Raw genomic sequence first — 23844 nt, 5'->3', positions numbered from 1 at the left:
AGCTTTTGACCACAAGATGGCGACAGATTTCAAGAATTAGCGGGTGAGTGTGGCTTCCATTCCTGTCACGGGTGTGTTCCTTTAAGAGTGGTGATGGGTTTGCTAATTATCTGGCATCCTGTTTTGCAGCGTAGGTATTTTACTTAATGCTCTTTCCCTACAGCAGTAGAGTGAGCATGTAAATCAGCGATTGACCTGGAACAGTTGAGAGTGAAGGGAGGGTGGATTATTCGTCATTGGGCCCGGATGACAGATATAAACCAGGGCTGTTCTGGCCACACAGGGACATCTTTTCACTCGATCTAAAGCTGAGGTGAGCCAGATGACAGCATTTATAGTCCCTCTGATTCCTGCTGATGAACGCTTAAAGTCAGAGAAAAAGGAGCAGTCACAAATAGCATTTGAACTTCAACTCCAAGTGTCAACTCCAGAAATCAATTTCAGAAAATGAGTGCTGAAAGATCCAAAGGCCCACATGTTTGCTTAGGGAAGTCAGAAGACCCTCCCTTTGGTGCGATGTTACTGGAAATAGCATGGCTTGGTGTTGAATAGTGCCTTTGATTTGTGAGATCTTTTTCTCATGTATGGCCTTCGTCACACCCCACAGCTTTGTGAGGTGTGAGGAAGGCAAGGAAAATGTTATCCTTACTTTACAGGTAAAGAAATTGAGGTTCAAAGAGGTAAAGGATCTTGGCCATGGCCACGGTAAGTGCCAGGACCCTGGGCTTCTGCCTTGTTGCTGAGAGAAGGGAAACAGTTTCTTTTTTTTACTGAAGACATACAAATCACCTCAGCACAAAGGAAAATAAGTACATGTCTAAACGCAAACACAAGATGAAGCCCTAATTTATATGAGCGCACACGGCAGGTTAAGTTGACAAAGTCAGGGTGTTTGTTTTCTTTTGTTTTCTTTTGTTTCCTCCCTACTCCCCGGATAGAGAACCAGCCTTGCTGTCCTGTAGCACTGGCTTTCCCTCATTTCAAGAGGGACTCAATGGGTTTGGGTTTGCTGGGGCTCTAAATCTGGATTGCCCAAGAGGGAGAAGGACTTGCAAAGGGTTGAGAGGGAAGGGACGTTTCGGGAAAGTCTATGGTGAATGCAGTTGGATTCCCAAGGACTGAAAGCAGAAACTTGCACCCTGTTCTTGCACCCAGGGACACGGCAGGCCTGCGGTGGGCCTGGCTTGCAGATAGTTGGCATCTGAATGCTAAGCTCCAGCCTTGGAAACTGCAGCCAGCTTTTCTGTGGCCGCGTTGGGCCCCGGGGGGGGGGGGGGGGGTGATGCTGTGATTGGATCTCACAGGGGCTGAATGTGAGCATCTCAAAGGCAGCCTTGAGGGACTGAAAGGCCAAGACTTGTGTTAAGTTTTCTGGATTGTGTAGGACCATTCGGGCTCTTAGGGAGGGAGATGTGTTTGCCAATAATGACTCATGTTGAATATCTCACCAACCCTGGTGAATAGACTCAGATCACAGTTAATTTGATTTAGGCACCAAACAATTCAAAACAAAATACATTACAAGTCTTGCACTGAGTGTTGTCAAGTTAATTCATGCTCAATGATGATTACATGTGAAAACAAGTTCTTAGCCCTCCTCCCCAGAGCAAAAACAAACAGAAAGGAACCCAGGGCCCTGGCCTCTCTCACCGCCTTCCTCCCTGTCCCGCACCATCGGTCCTTTAGTGTTGCTGAGCACCGTGCCTTACTGAGGCAGCACCTTGCCTGGTGACCTTCTCTCACCTTCAGTTCCCCCCTCAAGAGCCACCTCTTCCAGCAGCCCTCCCTGTGCCCCCGTGCTACTGTGGCCTTGTGTTTGTATCTCGTAGAGCACTTCCCGTTTGTCTTTCCTGCTAAACCAGTGTTCTCAACACACGCAATCAGCTGGATGCTTGCTGGTGCGGATTCTTGGCTCTTTATTGAAGTCCACTGAATCAGAATCTCCGGGAGGTCGGAAATAAGAATCTGCATTTTTAGCATGTTTTCCCCCAGGGGATTACTATCCTTTTTTAACCCCCTGTGCTGGGTTGAATAGTGTCCCTCAAAATTCCTGTTCACCTGGAACGTATGAATGCCTGAGGCCTTTTTTATAAATAGGATCTTCGCGGATGTAATCACGTTAAGATGAGGTCATAGTGGATTAAGTTGGACCCTAATCCAATGACTGGCGTCCTTGTAAGTAGAGGGAAGTTCAGACACACAGAGTCACACAGGCAACACCATATGAAGGTGGAGGCAGAGACTGGAGCAATGCATCTATAAGCTGAAGGATGCTGAGGATTGCCAGGAGCCACCCGAAGCTAAGAGAGAGGCAGGGAACAGATTCTCCCTCAGAGGCTCCAAAAAAGGAAAGAATCAAGGCTGCCGACACTGTGCTTTCGGACTTGCAGCCTCCAGACTGGGAGAGAATACATTTCTGTTGTTTTAAGCCCCTCAGTTTTGTGGTGCTCTGTCCCTCCGGCCCTGGGAAACTAATAACAACTCTCCCCTCCCTTTTCCTACCTTCTATTGTCTTGGTTGAGTCGTCTTTATTTCCTCTTTCCCTCTTCAGGAAGTTATACTTCCTATTCAAATTGTTTTAGTGCTCTGGTGCACATATGTAATTTTCTTTTTTAGTGGTCCAGTGGATGATCTCTTTGGGGATGCTCCGGGCTGCGTGTGTCTTTGGGAGACTGAGCCTGCCTCTCTGTAAAAGTAAAAAAACACCCCACCTGTCATGCAGCTTTCCTGTGACACGCTGTCACCCAGGGTGGGAGCTCGAGGCCCCAAGGAGTGTGCCCCAGGGAGTGCTTGCTGTGGGTCAGCAGCGTTTGCTGCCGTGGTTTGATTCCCCAGGCAGCTCTGGCAGGGTGATGGGGCAGTGTGTCTGATGCTGTGATGGGGGTGGCGCAGGCTTCATGGGCAGCATGTCTGCACGGAGCCAGCTCTGCAGACTGACTGGGGGCATTCGCCCTGCCCACGCAGCCCTCAAGCTTGGGGCTAGCCCTTCCTGAGATCCTGTGAGCTACTTGATGTTCTTTAATAAATCTCCTTCCTGCTTTATCAGCCCCAGTTGGTTTCTGTTGCCCAGAGACTAAAAAGCCTGAGTGTCATGGGTGGGCATTCATATTCTTTCTGATTTTATTTTTTTTAACACAAGGATGCTTATTCAACAAAGTCTAAAGGTAGACAATAATGTTCCCTCCTCAAGAACAAGACCTTTTGAGGTAGTTAGTGTTCCATCCTATTCATCTTTCATGTTATTGGGGTTGAGTATTTTTGTTCCACCTTAATTTTAGGTAATTATTATTAGTCATCATCATTATTATTTTAGTTCCAGGAGTTAAGCTTCTTTAGTTATACCAACACTGGATTTCTTTGCTCTCCATTGTTTCTTGCAATCCACTTCTTCCTTCCTTCCTTCTGGCTTCAATTTCCTTTTCATGAAGTACATCCTTTAGTAATTTGTTTGGCAAAGGTCTTCACATGGTACACTTTCATCTTTGTCCCAACATGTCTTTCTCTTGCCCTCCCTTGTGAGATGAGCTGGATAAGGGTTTTAGAAGTTGTTATTCCATTGTCTTCTGTTCTGTATTGTTGCTGATGAGAAAATAGGAGTGCTATAAACAGTCATTTCTTTGTCAACTATTTGTCCCCACCTCCCCCAACAGACACAGTGGTTACTTTGCTGTCCTACAGTTTTGTCACTGTGTTTCTAGGGGCAGATTTGTTTTATTAATGCTGCTTGGGAGTTGAGGTGCTTCTTAGGTCTTTCTTATTTCTGAAAAATTCTGTCATTTTCTTGAAATTATTTCTCTTCCATTCTCTCTAGTCTTTCCTGGGCCTCTGAGTAGACTAATGTTGGATCCTTCATATTTTTCAACTGTTTATCTACCTATGCTAATTTTTACTGGATTTCTTCATGTTTATCTTTCAGTTTATTAATTCTCTCTTCACCTACATCCAGTTGGTTTCACCCTTCAATTGAATTCCATTTAATTTTTCATTTCATTATGTTTATATGCATACACACAATTATATTTTTATATAAATACATAAATATGACCTTGTCAAATGTACTTGTGTGTGTGTGTAATCTTTTTTTCTCTTCCTTTTATCTTGACTCTTTCTTCCAGTTCTCTGCTCACTTCATCCTCTCCCTACCCTACATAACTCATGTTAACAATGCAGTGTATATTCTCTCATGTTTTTGCCTTGGTCATGTAAGACTAAAGCTTTATGTAAAAATATATATGACATATGGTTTTACCTCTTGTTTGACAAAAATAGAATCATAGACATGCTTCTTGATATATCACTCAAAAATACTTCATGAAAATCCTTCCAAATCAAGTGGTAAAATGTTAATTCATTGCTTTTAAGACTTGCTTGCTAATTCCATGGTGTGGACATATTATAATTTATTCAAACACATTCTAACACTGGACTTTCATTTTGTTGTCCAATATAAGCAATGTTCCAATCACCATTCTTGTACAAATAGCCTTGTGCTTTTATTTCCTTGGGATGGATCAGGGGCCAGCAAACTTTCCCTAAAAGGGCCAGATAGTGAACATGCTGGGCCTGGTGGGTCACACGGTCTTCACATGCCTCTGCCCTTGCCCCCAAGCAGCCATGGACATCATGTAAACAAATGAGTGGCTATGTTCCAATAAAACCCGATTTACAAAATCAGGCAGTGGGTTGGATTTGGCCCACAGACCATAGTTAGCCGGCCCCAGGGATAGGTTGTTAGAAGTGAGTTTTAATATATATATTCTAAAAAATTATAATAGTAATTGCCAGATTGCTTTCCAAAAATGTTATAATAATTCACATGTCCCCCAGCAATGTCTGAAATTACCCTTTTCCCTGAACCCCAACAACAAATGGGCATTGTGAATACTTAGAATTTTTACCAGTCTGATGGATGTGGGAGTAAATAGCTCACTGTAAATTTCATTTAGATTTCCTTTAGTATTAGTGTTGTCTGCAGCCGCAAAGGGCAAGGAATGACAGGTACTGCCAAGGCTACTTGGTTGTTTAAGCAATCAAAGTTTATTGATAAAGGGAAACACAATGAGGAGCAGGGATAAAGGGGAACAACAAATCGGTACTTACAACATCCACAACACAATCAGCCAGGAAGTCCCAATAGTTTGTATGGCGGGCGGGAGTGCCAACTGTGCGGGTCTGAGGCAAAGCATCCTCTCCTCAGTGAGACTCCCAATTGTTTTATGCTTGTGACACCCTTTTATTCTAATATTTTGTGGGTTCTGACTCAGGGTTTCAGACATTTAGATACTTTGAGTTATTTCTTTTTGTTCCCATGGATGGGATGTTTTTATCTTTTGTTCGCATGGATGGGATGTTTCTACCATCCAGTCTGGTGCCCGTCGGGGTGGCCAGCCCAGACAGGGAACATGACGCAGGACATTTTCTTATTAGCTTGTGCCTTGGGGTCAGGGTCGGAGTGGCCATCTCCGGCTCCGAGCCCAGACACATTCTTTTACGTAGGGCCCAGGCCGAGTGTCCTTGGAAGGAGGGGAGGTCAATGAACTCTGTACAATTAGTAGGTTGGCCCATCTTTTCATATGTTTGTTGGCCATTTGAACTTTTATCATCTATGAGTTATCTCCATGTCATTTGTCCTTTTTCTACTTTTTGTTCCCTTCTTGTCAATTAATAAGGAACATTTGTATACTGCAGATACTGACCTTTTCTCTACTATCTGCATTGGCACTATTGTTTTGAATCTATTTTTGCCTATTAATTTTGTTTATGGTACCATTTGCCATAAAGCATTTAAAAAGACTCTTTATAGAGTCAAATATAGCAATTTTTATTAAATAGCTCCTGGGTTTCCAGTCTTTGTGAAGTTCTCTGCCGCCCTTACTCTGAATGCATAGTTGCCTAGATTTTCTCACAAGATTTTTATTTTTTAAATTCAAGTCTTCAATTCATTTTGAATTTATTTTTATTTGGCGTAAGATAGTGATCTAGGTTTATATTCGTTCATTCCCACATATGACAGATGACTGAGGTTTTGATTTCTTAGGGGTAATTTTTTCCCCCAACCCAAGATGCATAGATGACCAAGTTTCTTGTCTCTTTCCTGGGCTAGTGTGCAGGAATTTCTAGCTCCCTTTCATAAACGAGGCTCAGTGATTCACAGCAGGGCTTGGTTCCACCTCCTCTGACCTCTGCAGTTTGAGGCCAAGTCTCTCGTCCATGTGAGACCTTCACACGCAAGGCCCTAGGGCCTTGGTCAGGGCCCCGTCCTTGGTGGGCCACCATAGTTCAGCACTACCTCAGCTCCCTCTTTCTGCTCCAGTTTTGATTTCTATCTTTGTTCCTAGCCCCTGGTCATCTCTCATTCTTTCTTTTTTCAGCTGGATTATGAAACACTACAATTGAAAACAACTACTATTACATCCAACTCTTCTTTGTATTTGCAGTGGAAGGGAAGGCCTAACTGCATCAACTTAGTCCAGTGTGTTGCCAGAAGAAATCCCTAATAGTGGGTATATATTTTGAACATTGGAAACTAAATATATAGCACCTCTGGGCCCTGCATGAAATGTGTCCACCTCTCCATCACTCCCAAGGTTCTCCACGGTTGCTGCCTTCAGACTGCTTCAGCACTGCCAAATCCCCATTCAATGTCAGATCCTGTTCCAAATATATTAGCCGGCCTCCTGCCCAAGGGACTCATAATCTTCTGGGTAGCTGCTTTGTAAACTGTACAAAAGTAGTTGGTTCAAATTCGTAAGTACAGTTGTTAAACCTGTGAGTCATGCTTTTGAGTGACCTTAATGTGCATGAAAGAAGTTAGACTGAGAAACTTGGGCATAGAGTCCCACAAAACTATATGGTCCAGTCAAGAGATCTCACATCGTGTTGTCTTTGGGGGGATGATAAAGGAGCACCAAGCATTTTCTTCTCTAAGTCAGAAAGCTAGAAGTGCCTTATGCTTTTTTTGTTGGTGTTTCTTTTTTTGCTTGCGTATGTGAGGAGAGTGACTTCCCCGGAACAATTTGCTTAGGCAACAGATGAGAATCAAGGAATGACATAGCATTTTCTGAGGAGAAAATAACATCTGCTCTGCCATGAGGTAAGCCCAGGGGAGCCTAGATGAGATGTCAATTGGGGAAAACGAGAGGTGTGACTATAAAGTTATGCTACTTTGGGGGGCATGTTATGGAAATAAATTCTATTATTTTTACTACTTTTTAGTCATGAAAAGTTTATGCTGTTATCTGTTTATGAAGAAGTACCCGTTTCTAAATAGTAATTCAGACACATCTGGAAATCTCTCACACATTGAAAAATATGGTTTAAAAGAGTCTACTCTCTTACTTTTTTCTCTTTATTGCTTTTTAAATTTATTTTAATTTGGTGTCGTGAAATAGGAGGGCTGCTTTTGGTAACAGAGGACGAGGTGATTCAGACCGACCCTCTTGCTAAAGATACAGCTAAAGCAAAGCTGGATAAAATTTAAAATTTAGTTTAAAAATCATCAAGAAGTTAACAAGGTAGTGAGAAATTACTGGCCAAGATCTGGGAGAAGACAGAAATCAAGAGAGTGAGCCTACTGTTGGGGGCTCCTTTTGTCCAGGAGGACATTTGCAGATCTTGAAAGGGGCACTGAAATATTTGGCTGCACTTTTAAAAACCCCTTGAGGCTGGGGAGAAAAAGCTGTGGGTCCAGAGCTTGCCGAGGTTGGGGGCCCTGGGACACACCCCACACTTTAAGATTGGAATCCTGAAGAGCTGCCCCCTAAAAGTTAGGGTGTACTAGAACGAAATGAGCCCGCAAACGGACCTCAGCCTCTCTTAAGTGCTATGAAAGGTCTAGAAACCTAAAACCTAAAATTAGAAAAGGATTAGTCTGGATCGTTAATGGTGCCCCCACGATTGTCGCATAAGCAACAGAGATCCTCTCTGGAGCAAGCTGTATCATCCTGGGCCTCAAATTATTTCTACAAATAATTTTTCCAATACAAATGTCTGGCATACAATGAAAAAACAGCATGGAAATACATTTTTAACCTAATAAAATGTGTGTGTACACGTGTGTGTGTGTATATCAGTCCAAAAGCCAGCTTCTTATTGGATTATAAATGTCAAACACTTTATGGAGTCACTCCCCTCAAGTCAGGAAGAAGACTTGGATGCCTTCTACCTCGACATTATTTAACGTTGCCTTGGAATGTTAATCACTGAAATTAAACAAGAGAAGACAATTAGACTCATAAGAATTGGAAAGGAAGAGGCAAACCCTTTCCAGATAATATAGTTGCATATCTGGAAAAAAACAAAAGAATCAATGGAAAAGTACTACAAACCATAAGATCACAAAGTGGCAGGATGTAAAATTAGCATACTGATATCATTAGCCTTCGTATATATAAACTCTAAGCAGTTTGAGGATATAATGGAAGAGCAGATCCTGTGTACAGTAACAAAAATTTAAATACTTAGACATAAACCTAATAAGAAATATGCAAAAATAGTAAGAAAACTGTAAAACATTCTTAAAAGATATGATAATAACTTTGAACAATTGAAAAAAACACAATATTCTTGAATAGGAAAACTTAACCTCGTAAAGATGTTATTTCTCCCTAAATTAGTTATAAATTTAATGCAACCTCAATAAAAATTTCCTCAGATTTTTTTCCCCCCAGAACTAGACAAGTTAATTGTAAAGTTTATATAGAAGAATAAACAACTGAGAATAGCTGGGAAATATTTGGCAAGAATATCTAATGTATGGTTAATCCTATTAGAATAGTAAAATATTTAAAATCCTCTAAATTAAAGCTGTACGGTATTAGCTCAGGAAGAGACTTATAAAATAATGGATTGGAATAGGATGCCCAGAAACATAATTAAGAAAAACTTAGTGTATGACAAAAGAGGCATTGAATCAGAGGGAAAAATTAACTGTAAACAGCACTGGGGCAAATGGATAGCTGCAAAGAAAAAGAAAAAAATTAGATCTATTTCTTACAATGTATTCCAGAATAAATTTCAAATGTATCAGAGATCTAAATGAAAACAAAACAGAAACAGAAAAACAAATACTAGAAGAAAACATGGGTGAATCTTATTTTTATAACCTGAGTCGAAGTTTTGAACTGACCAAGAAAATCTAGATTCAATAAAAGAAGAATTTTGACAGCATTTCAAAAAAACTAAGTAATGTCACAAGATAATTACAAAGTGGGAAAAAGTTCTCAAGTTATATAAAAATTACTGATATGCTTAATGTAATAAGGAGTTCCTAAAAATTGAGGAAAAAAGATCCACAACCTGATTGAAAAAATAAGCAAAGATGTGAATAGAGAGTTCCCAGAGAAGGTGCACTAATAGCCCTCGTTCACAGTAAGGGAAATCACGTCAGAACTACTGAGATACTGTCTCTCGTCTCTCTGACTGAAAACTCATCTCCAAAGTTTGACAATGCAAATTTTGCCAAGGTATGTGAAAACAGGCACTTTTGTACACTGCTGGTGGGGACACAAAATGGTACAGTTTCTACGAAGTGAAATTGGCAATATCTAGCAAAATTGCATCTTCATTCACTCTTCGATCCAGCAATCATACTTTGAGGATTCTGTCTCAAATATTCAAATGCAAATATATGAAGACAGTTTCAGAAGGCAGATCACTGTGGCTTTATTTGTTAGGACGAGAAGCTGGAACAACTCAAATGTTTTTCAGTAGAGAACTGGTTAAATAAACTATAGCATGTCTACCAAGTGATGGTACTATTCAGTTGTCAAAAGAAACTAAGAGAGCACCCCCATTTCCAGTTATGATGGAGCAGTTAGTACAAAACTGCTGCTCCCACTGAGAACAAGTGGAAAAGATGGATACAATTAAAATTGATCTGTTTGAAGTTGTCAGAGCGCCACTGAGACAGCCTTGAGTTGAAGGGTCGAAATACCAGAGAGAAGGGAATCTCACTGAAGTGAGTCCAATGTTCCGAAAGCTGCTTTCCTCCTCTTGGCAGTGGGTAGATCTTGGCGTCGAGAAAGGGGCTGGGAGACTTGGTAGAGGGTGGCCCCGAAGAGGCGGAGAAGCAGCAGGGCTCTCAGCAGTGTTAGAGGTCTGAGGAGAAAAAGCCTGGAGCGTGGGGTTTCCAAATCAGCCGGGATTCAAGAAGCCAAGGTTCCAGAAAAAAAGGGAGGTGCAGAGAAGCAAGCCTGACATTTGATGGTTTTCTCTTAGAAGTGCTTGGTGAATCTTAGTCACATAAAGTGAAAGGCTCGGAAGCCAGGAAAAGCAGCTGGAAAGCAGAGTGGAATTTTTAGCAGTCTGATGTTGTTGTGGAGATAAAAATTGGCAATCGGGAACTGACTAGGAGACAGCACTTAGTAAATGCTCTATGCTTTTAGTCGGGACCCTGCATTAGGGTAGATCAAGCCTTAAGACAACTCAGCCTGGATCATCTTAGTCCCTGATGGGGTTGAGATAAACTGTCCCCACACTGGCTGCCTCCAGACCACACAGTGAATCCTTTCTGGAGGAAAATCACTTCATCCACAGCCTCTGCATTCTTTCAGACACAGTGATAGCATTCAATTCAGAATTACCAGGATCCAAGAAGGGTGGCCAAGGGAAAACACATAATAGAAATATACTCATAGGTGTTCCAAATTATGGCCGCTATCAGACACAGATTTAAAAATTATTGTTAACTAATGTGATTAAGAAAATAAATTTTAAAAATTTAGAATTTTACTGGAGAACCAGAATCTACATTTAAAAAATGCAAATAGAAATTCTAGAACTGAAAAATAATAGTAATCAAAATTAGAACTCAGTAAGTGGGGTTTAATAGCAGGTTGGACACAACTCGAGAGGTCTGGTGAGCTGGAAATAGGACAGTAGAAAAAGTCTTGACTGAAGTACAAGAAGAAAAAAGGATAGAAAATATGGAAGCATGTAAGAGACACGGTGTACCATATGGAGCATTCTAACATGTGTAATTGGAGTTCAAGAAGGGAGGAAAGAGACTGTGGCAGTAGCAGTATTTGAAAAGATAATAACGAAGAATTTTCCAAAAGTGATAAAAAATTTTGAGTCATGGAATCAAAAATTACTAGGTACCCTAAGCAGGATCAAGGCAAAAAACACCACGTGTTGGTATGTTATAACCAAATTGCTAAAAATCAAAGACAAACAGAAATTATAAAAGCAAGTAGAGAAAAAGACGCATTACTTTCAAAGAAGCAACAGTAAGGCTGACAGCTAACATCTCAACAGAAATTATGGAAACCCAGTGATGGAATGGCGCCTTTGAAAGGGTGAAAGGAAATAACGACCAGTCTAGAATTCTATACCTTGTGAAAAGTGGAGGCAAAATAGAGATATTTCCAGAAAAACAGAAACTGAGGGTATATATCACCTATGTCACCAGTAAACTTATGTTAGAAGAAATATTAAACGGAATTTTCATGTTCTGCACCACAATTTTGTTGATGCTCACACAAATTTATACATGCATTAAGATTCATAGAAATGTACACCAAAAAGTCAATATTTTTTTTAAGGAGTGCATTAGGCACAAGGAAAATAGTCCCAGATGGAAATTTAGAAATACAGGAAGGAATGAAGAGCTATAGAAAAGGTAAATATATGAGTAAATGTAAGTGGATATTGACTGTACAACAATAATAATGTCTCTTGTAGTTTACAATTCATATTGAATTAAAATATATAACTTAACACATAAGACAGGATAGGGTAAATGGAGAAAAGTGTTCTAAGGAATGAACATTTTTTGGGCTGTGTAAATAATAATTTATATCTGACTATAATAATAATTTATATCTGACTATAATAAGTCATGGATTCGTGTTGCAATCTCTAAGATAAATACTTAGTATAAGAATAATATAAAAAACACATAATATAAGAATGGTATAAGAAACATTTAGTATAAGAACAGTAAAAGAATGTATAACTGAAGAGCTAGTGGAGGGGAAAATAGTAAACAATATTTAATTTAAAAGAAGACAAGAAAGGAAAGAAAAAAACAAAACAAGTGAGCTAAATAAATAAGTAATAGTCAAAATGAACCAAAATATATCTGTAATTACAGTAAATATGAATGTACTAAACACCCCAATTAAAAGATAAAAATTGTCAGACTAGGTTTAAAAACAAAACGCAAGCTGTTTTGTTTGGGTTTATTTCAAGAATAAACCTTGGTTAGGGCTGGCCTGGTAGCATAGTAATTAAGTTTATGCACTCTGCTTTGGCAGCCTGGGCTTCACTGGTTCAGATCTTGGGCACAGACCTACACACAGCTCATCAAGCCATGCTGTGGTGGCGTCCCACATACAAAATAGAGAAAGACTGGCACAGATGTTAGCTCAGGGCCAATCTTCCTCAAGCAAAAAGAGAAGGATTGGCAACAGATCTTAGCTCAGGGCCAATCTTCCTCATGAAAAAAAAAACACCCTTGGTTGATATTTTTTAAAAATCAGTTTCATTCACCACACGAATGGAATGCACAAAGAGAAAACTCTCCTAAACTCTTTTTATGAAGCCAGCATAATTTGACAAGAAAATTACAAGAAAGGAAAATTACAAACCAATCTTATGGATGTGGATGCAAAAATTCTAAACAAAATTTCAATAAATTGAACTCAGTGGTATAGAAAAATGTTAATATAATACAACTCAATCTATTGGGTTTAGATAAGAATGTGAGGTTGGTTTAATATTTGAAAATCAATCAGTGTAATTCATCTCATTAAAAAAAGGAAAGAAAGTCATTTGGTCATCTTAGATAAAAAGAATATATTTGCTAAAATATATTTTACACCTATTTTTGATTTTTAGAAAACTTTCAGCAAACCAGGAATAAAAGAGATTTTTCAAAATCTGATAAAGAGTATCTACAAAAAAGTAATTCAGAAAACACTATACATAATGGTGAAATATTGAAAGTTTCACCTTGAAAATGGAAACAACCAAGGGATGTCAACTATTGTCATTTTTATATCATATGGGGGTAATTTTCGAAGAGGAAAAAAATTGAAGGTAAACAAAAACTAACACAAAAAGTTACTTATAGGAGAGTGAGGGAATGGGTAGAGGGACGTGGATGAAAGTGAATCTTCTTAAAAATACTTTCTTAGATAGTTTTGACTTTGGAAACTTATAAATGTTTTATGTAATTAAAATACAAAAATTAAATTAAAAAGGAGTGAAAGCAAGAAATAAAGATGACAAATGATTGGAAACAAACCTAAATATATATTGAATTGGTACTATAATCACAAAGAGAGAAGAATTATTCCAAGTGACTTTAAAATACAGTAATTTGACTATACATCTCTCAGGGGATATATTCTAATGATAATAACAACTACAAAAAAAAAAAAACCCCAAAACCTCAAATGTCGTTCAATATCTAATTGTTAGTAGTAATATTGTTATTATTACTTTGAAACTGCAGGATAAAGCAAATAAATAATTATATTACTCTTAAAAGGAATCAGGATTTTCAGTGGAAGAGAAATAAGATAAAAGTATAAAATCAGTGGATTTAAGTAAAACTTTGTAATTTTATGTTTAAAGATATAAGTATGAATTTGTGACTTTTCCCTTTTATATTAAAGAAACACTTCATTTCTTAGCTCTGTCAAGTGTAAGGACTAGATGAAATGGTGACTCATAGCAATGGTTACTCCTAATGCCCAGACTGTGGTCTTTAAATACCATTTAGAAACTCAAAAGGGAAAGTTTTTGGAAAACTTGATTCCAGGTCCAGAGCAGGAAAATACTAGTCAGATCTGGGATATCTTATTATATCAGAAAGTGAGGAAGCAATCAAAGACTAATGAGATCATATTAAAAGATCATCGCAATTAAGTAGAATAGGGTCCCACTGGCCAAAGTGGGAAAATTTGAGCTCGGAAAGAGAATAATGGCTACAATTGATAGAAACACGTCAAACATAGAAAAATCTGTAAGCTTCAGAACAAGACAAGCATGTCTGCTCTTGCCACTTCAACAGCTTACTAGAGGTTCTAGCCAGGGCACCTGGGGAAACAAGAAAGAAAGAGAGAGAGAGAGAAGGAGGAAGGGTGAGAAGAAAAGAACTAGCATCCAAATGGAAAGAAAGAAGTAAAACTATCTCTATTCACTACTAAAAACTGTTAGAACTAATAAACAAGTTCAGGATCAACACAAAAAAAATCAATTGTATTTCTATACAGTAGCAATAAACAATCTGAAAATGAAATTAAAAAAATAATTCCTTTTATATTAGCATCAAAAAGAATAAGATACTTAGGAATAAATTTAACAAAAGAAGTGCAAGAATTGCACACTGAAAACTACAAAACAATGTTGAAAGAAATTAAAGATTTACATAAATGGGAAGACATCCTATGTTAACAGATTGGATGTTAGCAGCATTATTCACAAGAGCTAAAAAGTGAATACAATCCAGTGTCCATCAATGGATGAATGGATAAACAAAACATAATATATTCATACAATAGAATATTATTCAGCAATACAAAGACTGAAGTGCTGATACATGCTACAACACGGGGGAACCTAAAAATCATGATGCCAAGTGGAAGAAGGCAGTCACAAAGGATCACTTGTTGTATGATATCATTATATTAAATACACCAAATAGGAAAATTTACAGAGAAAGAAAGTATGTTAGTGGTTGCCTAGGGCTTGGGTGAGGGGAACCCAGCAGAATGTGAGTGATTACTAATAGGTACAAGGTTTCTTTTGGTGATGATGAAAATGTTCTAAAATTAGATTATAGTGATGGTTACACAAGACTGTAAATATACTAAACACCCTTGAATGTTTTCCTTTAAATTGTAAACATTATGGTATATAAATTATGTCTCAATCAAGCTGTTTTAAAATTCCATGAGTGCATATAATCCTATAAATTTAAAAATCATGTTGATTACCATTGGCGATTGCTAGGCCTCAACTATTACTCTGGAAAGAATCAAGCATTTTTCCTATTTTTCCTTTCAAACTGAATTTCAGGGTAACAGAATAGATGATGAGGGAAAAGTATTTATTATGGAAGAATTACGATAATAAAAGCAGAAAGATAGAATTAGAAAATCACCATATTGCAATCCTCATGAATACTTTCAACAAGGAACTGAAAAAAATACCTGTATTTCAGATTCACAAAAAAAAACTAACGTGAAATTATAGAACTGAAAAATAAAGTAACTAAAATTAGGAACTTAATATAGCAGTTTAGATACAGCTGAAGAGAGAATTAGAAAACTGAACAATAGGTCAGAAGAATGAAGCAGAGAGAGACAAAAAGATGAGAAGTACTCACCAGAGGTGCTTCCAGGTTAAGTGAAAAGGTCTAACATACATATAATTCGTGCCCCAGAAGGAGGGAGAGAGAGAATGCGGTATAGCAATATTTTAAAAGATAGTGACTGGAAGGTCATATAGACTTCAGGGCTGCAGCTGCCATTTTGGGTAAGCGTGGTGGGCCATATATAAGAGGATGAGTTAGTAGATTTTTCTGAGGAGAAAGAATGAATCAAATTTGGGATCATGCTGCTTCCAGAGAGACAGAGGCAGAGACTTAAAGACAGTAGCTAGCTGCCTTGTATCCCGTAGGTCTTCCAGATCCTGCTTCTAGTCCCTTGTGATGTCCACTTGTATTTCCCATTCTTTGGTTTCTCGAATCTTGATAATAAATTCCCCTTCACTTAAGCTTTTTTGTCAAGTGATATTTTTTTAAAACCCACACCAATTTCTTTTTATTGCTGTGTTAAACTGGTTAGACAAGTCATCCTTCTCTTGTCTTAGACCTTTGTGAAAATGACACTATTGTTTCACTAACATGTGTGCTGTTTGCTTTGCTTTCAGATTATAGAAGCATCTTTCTATTCCAGTATACAAAGAGTTTTTGTATATTAAAAGTGGATGTGGAATTTTATTTAATATCTTTTTGGTATTTATAGAGATGGTCACATGGATTTTTTTACTTCAACTTATTTTTGTGCTAATTTACACTAACAGATTCATTACTTTTATACTAGCCTTACCTACCTGAATTAAACCTTAGTCAATTATGGCACATTATTCTTTTAGGGCACTGAGATATATTATTGTTTTAATTTACTAATATCCTGTTTAGAATCTTTGCATCTGTTTCATTCGTTTAGACTATATTTCGTTTTTCTTTTTTTCCCTCTTGTTTTGGTATCAAGATTATGCAATCCTTGCAAGATGAGTTAGAAACTCTTCATCTTTTTCTATATTCTGAAATAGTTTAACTCACATGAGGATTATTTATATCTTCCTCAGGGCTTTGATAGGACTCTCTTTAAAATCCGTCTGAATCTAGTGTCTTATTTTGGGGCTAGTTTTTGGAACTTTTTCAATTTTTTCCACTAGAGATTATTTCCATGCAGGTTTCTGTCTCTTTCTGACTTACTCTGATTTAAAAGTTCTAGGAACTGCCCTATTTCATCCAGATTTTCAAACACATTAACATGGAGTTGTACATAGCAATCTATCCTCTATCCTATGATCCTATCTCTTTTCATTTCTGATATTACAGATTCATGGATTTTTTTCTTCTTTTTTTCTATGCATGTGGTTGCCAGGAGTTTCTTTTGTTGGACTTTTAAAAGCAAAACTTTGATTTTACTTATCAATTCTACTTTCTGTTTGTTTTCTAATTCATTACTTTTCACTTTTATCTCTACCAATCCTTTTATATACTTCATTTTGGTTTATTTTGTTTTATTTTTGAGTGAAAATTAGTTTATTTAGTTTAGTTCCTCAGTTTCCAATTTCTTTTCTGGGATGTTATTCTTTATTTAAATATGAGTATGAAGATAGATGCCTTCTCAAGAGAGCTGAAAACACTATTTCCAAATTCCACCTGTGGCACTGTATTAGTTATGTTCTCTTATTCAAGGAATCAGTATGAGAGAATTCCCATGAAAATATGAAGTTAGGTCTGCAAGAGAGAAAAGAAGATTGTAGTTAGTCTTGTAAACTAAAAAGATGTCTTTCCGTGAAAACATTAAGAAATGTGAATGACCATGTTTCTCTTCTGTTGTTCCTACTTGAGCCTAGGATTGTCCAAATTCCAGTTTCCTAAAATTGATAAATCAAAGAAGGTGCGTCCCCCCAAGGAACATCTTTCCTTTAAAAAACCTCATCCCACTTTACCAAAATATTTGGTTATAATATTATATAATCTATAATATTATTTGACAGCTCTCATTCCTTTTGGATCAACCAGTTCTCCAAGTTCAACCAACTTCGTTCAGAAACATTTTCAATTTTTTATAATGTGGAAAAGTGATGCGTTTTAATTGAGGAGAGCTTGTTCGGAATTTCCAAAATGAAATTTGAGCTTACACAAAGAAAGCCTCAGACAGAAAGCCTAATTTTTCATAAATTACTGAAAATGGGACACAGAATGGATGTCTGTCTGTGACCTTTGTGTTTGTGGTTCCTGCCACAGAACTGAACAGCCATTCTTTATTGTTCTGTGACTCAGCCCTTGTGCATGAACACTTGTATAAAACAGAGGCACACAGCGGGGCAATTCTTCACTAGTTTAAATTGTTTATAGTTTCTTTTGTAGCTATAATTCACAATTTAAACATTCCTCTAAGTGCGTTTGTTTATATGTTACTCAAGCCTAACACTGGGGCTTTTGAGAAGTTCCTATGTACTATTACACTATGAAATGTCTACTTAGCATGGAAAAGAAGGCGGTGAGGGGATGGAGAATATGACCTTATGCCCCAAGAACATGTTCAAGGAACCCAGAATGACTGTGGGAATCTGGGGAAGGAAATGATTCCTCCAAAAAACTGAATGAAGAGTGTGAAACGGGTGCTCCAGTATTGAAGAGGAGGCACAGGAGGAAAGAGACTGGGCTTAGGAATTGGATGGAGGCGTGAGTGATTCCTAAATGGTGAAGAAGAATTAGGCCAGTGAAGAGACATGGTCATTGTGAGCCAGGTGGGAGAATAGCATGAGCAAAGTTTGTAAGGTGTGAAAGGGCTGGTGTGTGGGGAGGGGCTTCTCACATGGCTGAAGCAAATGTGGGTGGGATGGGATGCAGGAGATGAGGCTCTGGTCAAGGAAGGCCTTGCACGCCACACCAAGGAGGGTATTGGGGTGCCCCTGTGGGGTGGCATAATTACACTGGAATTAGAGCAAGGTCACATGAATGCAGGGGGGAGAATGGGTGGGAATGGGCAGGGGGCATGGAGAGGGATCAGTTAGGAGGCCCTTGCAGTAGTCTTACTGGTGGTGATGGTAACTGGCATTGAGGAAATAGCCATGAGAATAATGAAAAATGGACAGATTCTGTCATGATAGAGGCTAAGTGCTATTACTGTTGGTCACTGGTAGGATATGGGGCCTGATGGAATAGAATGCCTTTTGATATTGGGCTTTACCAACTGGGTGAATGGTAATGCCATTCACTGAGATAGACCACATCTACAAAATGTTGCCTGCAAAATTCCAGCAGAGTAGTTATGCATGCTGGAAGGTGTGAGAAAAGTGGAGAAGGCCTGAGACAGCCACGTGGGAACTGAGCGAGAGAGCTGACCAGAGGCCTGTTAAGCAGTGTTTAGGTCCAGCTGAAGGTGGTGACCATGAATGCACAGTCTGCATGCTTGTATGACTTTTTTCCCTGAGCTTGCAAGAGCGGCAGATGCTAACTGACGCCCAGGCTTGGTCAGATGTCCCTTAGACCAGAGCAGGTGCACATAAATGCAGAAGTGTCCCATCGGAAAATAGCCAAGAGGTGGAAATAACCCAACTGTCCACCAATGGATGAAGGGATAAACAAAATGTGGTATATACATACAAGGAAATATTATTGTGCTTTAAAAAGGAAGGACATCCTGTCACATACCACAATGTGGATGAACCTTGAGGACATTATGCTAAGTGAAATAAGCCAGTCACAAAAAGACAAATCCTCTCAGATTCCGCTTATATGAGGTATCTAAAGCAGTCAAATGAATAGAGACAGAAAGTAGAATGGTGGTTGCCAGGGGCTGGGAGGAGGGAGAAATGGGCAGTTGTTGTTAAATGGGTATAGAATTTCAGTATGGCAGATGAAAAAGTTCCGGAGATCGATTGCACAACAATGTGAATATACTTAACACTACTGAACAGAATACTTAAAAATTGGTAAGATGTTAAATTTTATGTTGTATGTTTTTTTTTACCACAGTTAAAAACAAAGAGATACTATAGCAGTAAAGATGTTTAGCTTTATTTACAATTTTAAAAAAAGATATCCCATCTGATGATCTGTTGTAGCTGGGCAGGGTCATCCCACACTTCCCTCTCACGTTGTCCACCTTTGCTGGTCTGGGGCCGGCTGAGCTTGGTGTCTGCTTTCCTGACACCTGGTAACTGACTTTGGCCATGACATGAGGATTCACATTGGCTCTTGCAGTGGATTTGAGTTTTCCTGTGCCTCCCCAGCACTGACTCAGATAGAGATGGCATCAGGTTTTGCTCTCACCAACTTGTCATTGGGAAATCAGTGACATGGGGGACTCATTCCTCTTGTTACCCATAGAACTCTATCTTGCAATGTTTGTCAAATGGCCACTTATATGATTTACTTACACGCCACCACATTTTACTAGGGGTTGAGAAAAGCTTAGCAGAATTTTCAGCCCTTTATAACTAATTTTTAAGATAAGCAAATCAGTGCAAGAGAAAAATAGGGAGAGAAACATAAGAATTCAGGATGTTTCCCTGAAATGCATGTTGTAAGGTCTGGCGCAAGTAGAAGTAAGCCCTGCTCTTGATTCTGACAGTACTGGGGGTCATAGCTGTGAGAAAAACACTCGTGGTTCCAAAGTCTACCGTGTTCATCAGACTCATTCAATAAATACTTGTTTGTATATATCTTATTCTGAGGACTATTTGGCTCTGAGAACACAGCAGTAGACAAGACAGGAAGATCCCTTGGGATCACATTCTAGGTGGAAGTAGGCAGAGAAGAAACAGGCAAGAAGTGTAAGAGCTAATAATAAGGGTTCTGAGAGGATTAAGAGAAGTGAATGTGCTAGAAAGTGGTTGAGAGGTGACATTGGATGGGAGGTTAAAGATGCTAAGCTCTGGGTGACAACAAAGAGCCGATCTTGACCATCTGGGAGGGGAGCCGCAGGGCGGGGAGACAGCTGGTGCAAAGGAATGACCTGCTTATTTGAGAAACGGAAAAGAGGCTCCTGTCATTGGAACATGGGAGGCGAGGGTAGGCATGGTCTGAGCTGAGGTCAGAGGTCAGCATTGATCATGAAGGGCTTTAAAAGGCAAAGTTCGAGTCAAAGGGCAAAGAGGAGGACTGGAGGGCACTGAGCAGGTGGGTACCAGGATGTGGTTTATGCTTTAAGAAGGTTGTCCTGGCTGCCATGTGGTAGTTGCATTGTAAATGGGTGAGGGTGGAAACAGGGAGGCCAGCTGGGGGCCATTTGCTCCTGTCTAGGAGAGAGATGACTGTAGCTCGGATTAGGTTGATGGGACTGGGTAAGACCCCTGAGGGAGAAGAGGAGGGGGCCCAGAACCAAGCCCTGGAGGCCTCCGACAGCCAAAATAGCTGTTCAGGAAAGCTTAGCTTTGCTAGGTCTGAGACCGAAGAGAAACTCTCAGGGGTCTTTATGAAGGGATACTTGTGGACAGCAGAATACTCCTCAAAACCATCACTGCATTCTCCCTTCGCCTCCACTGCCACCTCCATCGGCCCCTCCTGTGCAGCTTGTGTGTTGGGCTCAGACCTGGTGCCTTTTTTGTGATGCAGCAGCTGAGAGGTCCCCAGCACTCACGTGGCTAATGCAAAAGCCGAGGAAGGGTCAAAACTGGGAACAGTGACCAAATTCATGTGAAGGAGGTAGGGCAGGTTGTTCTGGTGAAGATTCTGAGAAATCCAGCACTAGTCAATGAATAAAAACCTAGTGTGCGTGACGCGGCTTGTCACTGAGGCAGATCAAATTCCAGTTTGATGGGCAGATAATCAATGAAACAGATGCACCTGCGCAGTGGAAATGAAGGATGAAGACGCACATGGTGTGCTACTTCATTCACTCAGGACTCAGAGACGAGAAAACGCTCTCCGTTAGAAAAATGCAATTTGATTCCACCACATCCTGACTTGCTCAAGTAGTTGCCTCTGTCATTTCCGCTCTCCCTCTGCTTTGTTGTATAAAAAGTAACCGGCATTTGTAAACAGTGCTATTGTACTATTATTATTTTTTAACTAGATAGTCATTGATATTTTCTATTGACATCAGAAGGAAATGGAGTAGAGAAGAAACTATTTCCATAAAATGACTCATCAGAGGTGTACTCATACAACTTTTATTTTTAACGTCATTAAGTTATTTTGCTCTCACTGTTTGGCAAACAATAGCAACAACAAAATTTTTTGCATACTCTATTTGATTGGAGAACTTCAGCATATTTCATTTATCATTATAAAACCCAGGGCAATTTTAAAATGTTACAATTTTTTGTAAATAGCCGTTACACGTAGGGCAATCTGTTTTTAAGTCGGAATAAATTTCTCTAAAGGAAATAAATCCTAAGTAGTTTTCCTTTCAAGTCAAGTGTCGTGTTATTGAATTGAACTTCTTATTTAAAATAATAATAGAAAAGTCCATCACTGCATCAGCACAACGGGGAGGCTGTTTCTTATGTCCTGTCCATCAGGCAGGGCTATGGTGTCAAGTAAAAGAGTAATAGCCATTCTGTGAGCTATGAGAGGCCAAGACAGTGTGTTCCAGATGCACAGCTTGCTGGTGGACTGGCTTGATCAGGATAAAGTTCTGCAGAGCTGGAGGTATGGCTGAACTGCCTATCTCTGGGGGAACCCCAGGTGAATATTTGTCACCACGTCCATGCTGCGGTCACCTTGACCTACTGCATAGGAGGCACTGCCACCTCCCTGGATGCTATTGCTGGTCATTTTCCTGGAACCTGGGGGACCAGCCAGGTGGCTTCCTGAGGAGCCCCATGGTCCTGGCATGGTTGGAGATGTCACTTCCCCAGGCCCTGCCTACATGAGGGCTTTCCTGGCAAGAGTCTTCAGGAGCTTTGCAAAAAAAGTCTCTCAGTTGCCCCAACTCTGCTCTCTTCCAGGAGAAATTGCAGTAGAGGCTGAAAACAGGAGACTTTTCCCTTTCCTTCATCGGGTTTTCGGTATGTAATAAGACATTCTCCTGTGAAGCTGAAATGAGTCATGGCTGTGTAAACACTGTTTGTAATTTCCTAGTTCCTTTGCATCCTAAAACAAAGCCAGGCCAGCTAGGATATTATCGTATTTCCCCCCTTTATTTCTTGGAAACAATGTAATATTCAAAGATATTGTTCAGAAGAGTAACGAGTACTTATTTTCTCTGTTTATTTTAACTCAATATCTGATTTGTAATATATTTCACTGCTTTTACAAAAGCAAAATTACTCAGGTAGCTTAAGCTTCCCCACATTTCTAACCCTACTCAATGACCCATACTTGTCTGATGGGTCAAACAATTAAGACACAGTTCATGCTAAACCTACGAAAACATTGACATATTAAGTTAGTCGGTCAGTGAACCCAAGAAGGGAATTTTTAGGTTTGGAAAAAGTTGTTTTGTGTGTTTGTTTTGTTTTTAATCTCAGAATTGTAGCAATATATTTATCAAACAGTTGTATGATGCTGACTGTGCGCCAGAACCTGTTCTAAACGCTTTACAAATATTCATTTGTAATTTTAAGCCTTGTAACAAGCCTATAACACAGCTGCTATTATTGTGCCCATTTTATTGATGAGGAAATCAAGGTGTACAGAGAGTAAAATAGCTCAAGATCACACAAGCAAGAGGCAGAGGTGAGATTTAAACCCAGGTTCTATCACTGAGGCCAGGCTCTTATAGGTAAGATTGAAGTGTTGTTGTTTTTAAAACTTTTCATTTGGAAATAATTCCAAATTTATCGAAAAGTTGTAAGAATGAGAATAGCACATTTTACTAAGATTCACTTGTTGTTAACAGGTATAAAATTCCTTTTCTGAAACACACGTGCCTACGTTGTGGCCCTTTACCGTAGAATACTTCAGTGCATGTTTGCTAAGAGTAGGAATATTTTCTTATAGAACCAGAGTATTTATCAACTTTACTAAATATAGTGTTGATTAGCTACTTCTATTTAATTTACTGTCTGTATTTCTTTTTTCTTTTTTAGCTGAGGAAGTTTCACCCTGAGCTAACATCCGCGACCAACCTTTCTCTTTTTGTATGTGAGCTGCCATCGCAGTGTGGCCACTGACAGACGAGTGGTGTGGGTCCACACCTGGGAACTGAACCCTGGTCACTGAAGCAGAGAGCACTGAACTTAACCACTAGGCCACCAGAGCTGGCTGAAATTTACTGTCTGATTTCAATGTTGACAATCAACCGAGTAATAATGACCTTTATTTTTCCCACCAGGATGGGATCCTAGCTAGTGCCAGGTATTCTGTCTCTTTCTCAGTTCTCTCCTGCCTCCTTTAATCTGAAAACATTTCATAGACTTCCTTTGTCTTGTCTACATTGATACTTTTGCAGAATATGTTTCCCCCACCTTTAAAAAATAGAATAAGTGTTCTTCATTCTTTGTTGGTCTGATGTTTTTTCATGAGGAGGCAAGGAAATTCAGTATTACACAGGCGGTGTTGTGACTGTCTCAGGGTCTCCCTTCTGGAGGTACAGGTTATTCATCTGTCCCGCGCTGGTGGTATTGATTTTGATCACCCCACTCCATCATGGAATTGTCCGCTTCCTCCACCATATAATTACTATTTTTCCCTTGCAA

General features: G+C 39.3%; 1 long non-coding RNA gene across 1 annotated transcript; it reads left to right on the top strand.

Moving 5' to 3' along the window:
* Positions 1–6817: 6817 nt before the first annotated feature.
* LOC139046095 (uncharacterized) lies at positions 6818–23640 on the top strand. The gene is made up of 3 exons (XR_011505650.1): positions 6818–7093; positions 22153–22212; positions 23236–23640. It is a non-coding gene; the product is annotated as an uncharacterized lncRNA (long non-coding RNA).
* The last annotated feature ends 204 nt before the right edge of the window (positions 23641–23844 follow it).

Source organism: Equus asinus, chromosome 8 (assembly GCF_041296235.1).
Source record: "Equus asinus isolate D_3611 breed Donkey chromosome 8, EquAss-T2T_v2, whole genome shotgun sequence".
NCBI lineage: Eukaryota > Metazoa > Chordata > Mammalia > Perissodactyla > Equidae > Equus > Equus asinus.
This window is presented reverse-complemented; position numbering and strand designations above follow the sequence as displayed.